Here is a 6305-nt window from a genome sequence, read left to right on the forward strand (position 1 = left end):
AGGTGGCAGAAATCCATGAAAAAAATAAGACAAAATACCGATAATAGCAGTAATAGCATAAAAAATTTCTATGCCAACCAAATTCGGGCACAAAATGATGACATCATCACAAATTTTTGTTGTGGAAAAACTCTTTTGCTGCATTTTGTAGCTTAATTAACGAAATTTATCTTCTCCTCTTTTTGACCACACAAATAATCAAATTTCATTTCCTTTTAACGCAGGTGAAACACACTAGTGGATTCTTTGGAAATATAAACATAAACAATCGAAATTATGCATGTAACGAGACACTGGGAAGAAGGGCATTAGATACATATCTTTATTTTAACTTTCAGAGGTCCTCATAAAAAATAAAACTCACAAAATCGAATTTTGTAATTTTTCGAAAAAGCTCCATATGGTTTATTGTACCTACTTCAGGGGCGAGGGTAGTTCTGTCGAAATAACTTTGGACAATTTTTTTTTTAAATACTGTGAAATGCACCTATGGATACATCAAGCTTTTGAAAGTTGCTAGTAAGGACCAGATTAACATATTTCGTTTTGTAATACCACCTACTGAAGTAAAGAGGGCGCTCTGTTGTATGATTCCCTTACAATAAACGTACCTACAATCATAACAAGCACTGGGGAAGGTTGTCAAAGCATACTTACCTGGCGTAGGGGTTACCGTGATCAATAGGGCGGTTCCCCCAAGGTGAGGCCCTTCCATTGCACCACGGTCGGGCTGACCCTTGTGATTATCCCTAATGTGGATAACTCGGGCGCACAATTTTTGGTAGTCGGGACTGCGTACGCGCTATCCCGGTCTAAATTAAATAAACATAGAATAAGCTACTCTACAAACCATATTAGCATTAAGCTACGATTACGGAAAGGAGATGAGTACGTGATGACGCTTTCTTTTATAATCAAGTGCCTTTTTGTATTATAACAGTCCTTTGATATTATTTGTTTAGGACAAGAATCGACTATAAAACTAGAGATAAAGGAAAGTTTATTGTACTTCAAATAAGAACGATTTGACAAAATTTGAAAATGACGTCATAGATTTTTTCAAGAGAATCAATGTACACAATAATTGGCATAATTGTTTCTGAAGAGAATATATCTTCAACAACACCAGACAAAGACAAAAGTAAAAACTCCCTTTTTCGTATTCTACGAGCTGCGAAAACCCAAGAAACATGGTTAGTCAATACTTTTCTCACCTATCGTTTAATAACTAAAGCAAAAATGTGTTGGATGTTGGTCACAAAATTTTATCTGATACCAGAGGTATATTTTATGTTTAATAGTGCAGTTATGTGCATACTCATTAATTACAGGATTTGTTCTCTCCACTGATCCTAACCATTAATTAATATTTCCTTTGTCAGAATAATCCCTAACTATAACCATAATTTGCGATAACACTAAAGCAAACTACGTATTTTAAAAAACAACAGCGCTGGACACACGATTTTGTTGTTTTTAATAATAATCACAATAGTCACAGCAATTGTTTGTAATTAACTGCTATCAATTCATTTTGTATTAAAAACAATAGGTAAACAAGAAGTGTTAGAAGATACACTATACAATGCTGTGCCACGTAAAAGTAGCACAGATCAGTTCATCTGCTCTCCTTTTACTTTATATCGAGCAGGTGGTTGCATCCACTAGCTGTAGAAATGAAGGTCTATGCAAGCGGAAATACGTCCGCCCTTATTTCAACTTCCGGACCGTCCGTTCATACGTTTCCTGAGTTACTCGTCTATGACCAGGACAGTTTTGTACTACACAATACTGCAATATCTTATTTAAATTTTATGCATTCGTACTAATGTGTTTTAGACCTTATTGTCATAGTCCAAGTGATCCTGCGGATATTTATGGCACAGTAGTGAAGTTATCAGCAATTTGTTATTTACGTTGCAAGTAGAATAAAAACTTTATTATCACCCGAGTGTGAAGTTTACTCACGAGACGTCGGCCGAGCTTTAATAATGCATTAGCTCATGTGTTGTAACGTACAAAATTGACTAGCGACTGGTAATAATTTTAGGAATATCGTGTGGATGATAAAACGCTAACCAAAATTGATCTGATATCCGCACCCACATTGTAATGACATCATTATATCATCGCCACGTCAATTTTATAAAATAATATATTGATACTTGTGCTTTACGAATCAGCTGTGTTTCTGTTTATTATTAGATATAAATTTAAACCTTTTGTTTTTAATCACATAATTCGTAGCTACCTGAGTCATAGATCTCGAAGGGTCAGTCTGCTTTGGAGATGAAAGGTCTGCTGCGGTTCGACCATTTTTTTGTTGATCAAATCGAGAACGGTATGCTACTCGTTTTAATTATTAGAATTATACACTGCACGTGTCAGGATTAGCAATTATGTCCTTGCTGTAATATTAATCATTTTCCAGTGGGAAACTTCACTAGAAACAGGCGCATAGCCTTGCACTGAATTTATATTTTTGTTGCAAGACCCAAATATAAAAATTGATTGAGGGTTACTTCGTTGCGTAAATAACACTCCTGAAGCTTTTTTGATTTAAATTTTTCAATCATTCACTTTTCTATTTCTTCTTGTTTCTTCGATTTTTCGATTTGGAATTTTTCGAGCTTTCAAGTTTAAATTTTTCAGTTTTTCAGTTTTCCAACTTTTGAATTTTCCTATTTTTAGATTTAAAATTTCTCAAATTTTCAGTTTTTAATTTTTCACTTTCTTTTTTACATCTAATGGAATCTGTCTCTCTAATTAGAGGCCAACACTAATCCGCAAACATGTTTTTGTTCCACCAGTCTTTCACCTCCAACATCGTTTTCTGCAGTGCAAAAACACTTGATATAATCTCGAAAATTTGATCGGCTATACATTTTTTTGGCAACATATATGAACTCAGGAACAAAAAATGAAATGATAATCTTGGTTTTCATGTTTAGCATGAAACAAAAAAAAATGAAAACTAGTGTACCTAATTTATAGTAAATTGATAAGATTTATTTGTAGAATATGTACATACATATACTGTATTCAGCAAACTTATGTTGTTTTTAAATCTTATCTTGGATCCATCAGTATACTGTATTCTATTGATGACTATATTAGAACCTAGTGTTAGAAAGTTATAACTGTGTAAAGAGAATACACAACAAAAAAAATTGGTGGAACGTTATTTCGACAGACCTTCTCTCGCTCCTGGCGTGCAGCCCAATAAATACCGCTTGTTCTGGAATTTTTGTTTTCTGATAATCTCTATAAAGTAAAACCCAGTGGCGTAAATGACACTCTCGCAGCTTTTTTTCCACTTCAATTTTTCATTTCTTTTTGTTTCGATTTGCAATTTTTTGAGTTTTCAAATTTACATTTTTCAGTTTTTCATATTTCCAACTTTTGGACTTTTCTTCATCTTTTAGATTTTTCAATTTTTCGATTCGTGTTTTTCGAGTATTCAATTTTCAGTTTTTCAATTTCTCGCCTTGAGTTTCTCGAATTTTCAATTTTTAGATTCTTTAATTTTTCATCTCTTCAAATTTTCGATTTGTAGTTTTTCGTTTCGGTTTTTTATTTTCTTTATTTTTAGAATATTTCGATTTTTCAATGTTCCGATTTTATAAGTTTCTGTTAATTTAATTTTTTTTTTGTTTTTCGTTTCCACAAATTTTCAATTTGCAATTTTTCAATTTTCATTTTAAAAGTTTCCAGTTTTTCAATTTTCCAACTTGTGGATATTTCAGTTTTTAGATTTTGCAATTTTTCGATTTGCAGTTTCACCAGTTTTCAATTTTTGAGTTTTTCAATTTTTGTTTCGGTTTTTTATTTTCTTTATTTTTCAATTTTTGGGTTTTTCAGTATCCTGATTTTAAAATTTTTCTTTTTTCAATGTGAAAATTTTCAATTTTTCGATTTGCAATTTTTCGGTTTCTCAACTTTTATATGTATATTTTAATTTTGCATTGTTTCAGTTTTAGATTTTTCACTTTCTCGATTTTTGAATTTTTCGTTTATTCAATTTTTGAATATCAATTTTTGTAGTTTTCCTTTGAAATAAGTATGTAATAATAATTATAATTTTTAAAATTTCTCATTTTTTCAATTTTACGATATTAGAATTTTTCCATTTTTAATTTGTTGGATTTTAAAATTTTTTTATTTATTCGATTTTTATTTTTTGAATTTCTCGATATTTAATTTTTCAGTTTTTCGATCTTATGGCTTTAGAGTTTTCTGACTTTACAATTTTGACGATGCCATAATTTTCCGATTACACAACTTTTAGGGTTTCCAATTTTTCGATTCGATTCGTTTTTTCTTCTTTTCAATTTTTCGATTCACTAATTTTTCTCGATTTTTAATTTTTCACTGTTTCAATTTTTTCGTTTCTTCAGTTCTTCGATTTGCAACTTTTAGATTTTCCACTTTTTCGATTTTGCAATTTTTCGTTTTTTCAGTTTTTCGATTTTTCAATTTGTCGATTTTTCAACTTTTGAATAAAAAAATGGAAAAATATTTAAAATTGAAAAATCAAAAATGAAAACTGGAAAATCCAAGAATTGGAAATTAAGAACATGAAAAATTAAAGAAACGAAAACTGAAAAACCGAAAGATTAAATACTGAGAAATTAAAAATCGGAAAAGTACAATATCGAACAATTGAAAATTAAAGAAATCGAAAAATTGGATTGAAAATCCAAAAATTGAAAAATTAAAAAATTTAAAAATTGGAAGATTGAAAATTTGAAAAATTGGACTAACGAAAAATTATCAAATTGAAAGAAACTTTGAAAAAAACAAAGGAACTGTAAAAACAAAAAACTGTGCTATAAAACAGAGACAATGAAAATTCAAAATCAATAACTCGAAAAAAAAATTGAAAAATTGCAACTGGAGAAATTGAAGAAATGAAAAATTGAAAATTTGAAAGTAGAGAAATTGCGAAATTGAAAAAACGAAAAATTGCGATCAAAAAATTAGTGGAAACTAAATAAATTCAGACTTAATATCCTAATAAGTGAAAATAAAGATACATACGTGTAATATTAAAGTCACAATATTTTGCATATTTCGGAAAAATTTTGAAATGACTACATTTTTTGGAAGGAGATAAACGAATAAATTTTGATTAATCATTTACGATGATTATTAGAATGTTTGCAATATTTCAAAGTATTCGGTTTTGCAGTTTTAAAGTTAAATTGCAAAATATTGATATACAGGGTGAGTCACCTAAAAGGGGGCATCACGAACAACTTTTTAACTTATTGTATTTGCAAATGGAGAATAATAGCCCACATGCATCCGTACTACTTGAAAAAACAATGGAAAAAAGTACATTGCAGAAAAACCATGCATTTTTTTCAGATTTTGCAATTTTTTATGTATTTAAAGAAAATGTAAAAATTAGTTTTATTACCTTCATTATTTAATATTCGTAAAGTATTGCAATTTTTCTTAAAAAAAATAATTAATAGTTTTTCTGACTCATGTTGTTCGCTAGTGCATCATTTGGTAAAATATTGGATTGGATTGTTCGGAAAAGCATAATAAATTAATTAATTTTATGAGTCTCAAAAATAGATGCTTCATTACGTAGGCAAAAACGTGTTTAGAAAAAAGCGCATTACTAGTTTACAAAAACAAATAAAACGTATCAAATGTAATAAATATTTAACTTCGGAGAGTTTTTTTTTTTCAATTTTATATTAAAATAAAAATACAGAAAAATATTTTTACGATTTTTTTAATTTCGCTTTGTGTCAATTATTTCATGTGATGTATGCATAAAATTTGTTCGTCTTTGTTTATAATTAATAATAGTACTAATAGTTTTAGGTATATATAAATCTTTATAAAGATATATTAACCGTTAATAAACATTACATTTCATTACATTACATAAACTAAATTCATTGACATATGTTCATAAATGAAAAACTTACTCGAAGTGTGCCCTTTTAGCTAACTCACTCTGTGCAGTTTTGATTTTTTTCGAAAAATCTGGATGTCTAAGAGTGTTTTTGTGCAAAACTTGTTTCTTTTAAAAGTATTTTATTTATAACATAGAAATATGACGCCACATTAATTAATATTGTATGAGAAGCTAACTCTAATAATTTATCAAAACAATCTACCAACATGGGATTTGTTACAAATTAACTTACTACTTTGTTACATAAAAACAGTGTTTTAATTAACATTTGTTAATAACTACGCACATTAATGTTTTGTTATACAAACATAACGAACTGACTCAAATTTACATCATTTAATATTTCCTCTGTTTAAACCAAAAACGA

At 29.1% G+C, this 6305-nt stretch overlaps 1 non-coding gene across 1 annotated transcript; it reads left to right on the top strand.

Moving 5' to 3' along the window:
* Nucleotides 1-649: 649 nt before the first annotated feature.
* LOC135128474 (U1 spliceosomal RNA) lies at nucleotides 650-812 on the top strand. Its single transcript, XR_010280419.1, has one exon. It is a non-coding gene; the product is annotated as a U1 spliceosomal RNA (small nuclear RNA).
* Nucleotides 813-6305: the final 5493 nt, after the last annotated feature.

Source organism: Zophobas morio, unplaced genomic scaffold, assembly GCF_036711695.1.
Source record: "Zophobas morio isolate AGI-343-1 ecotype UQ-CSIRO unplaced genomic scaffold, CSIRO_AGI_Zmor_V1 ptg000012l, whole genome shotgun sequence".
NCBI classification, from domain to species: Eukaryota; Metazoa; Arthropoda; class Insecta; order Coleoptera; family Tenebrionidae; genus Zophobas; species Zophobas morio.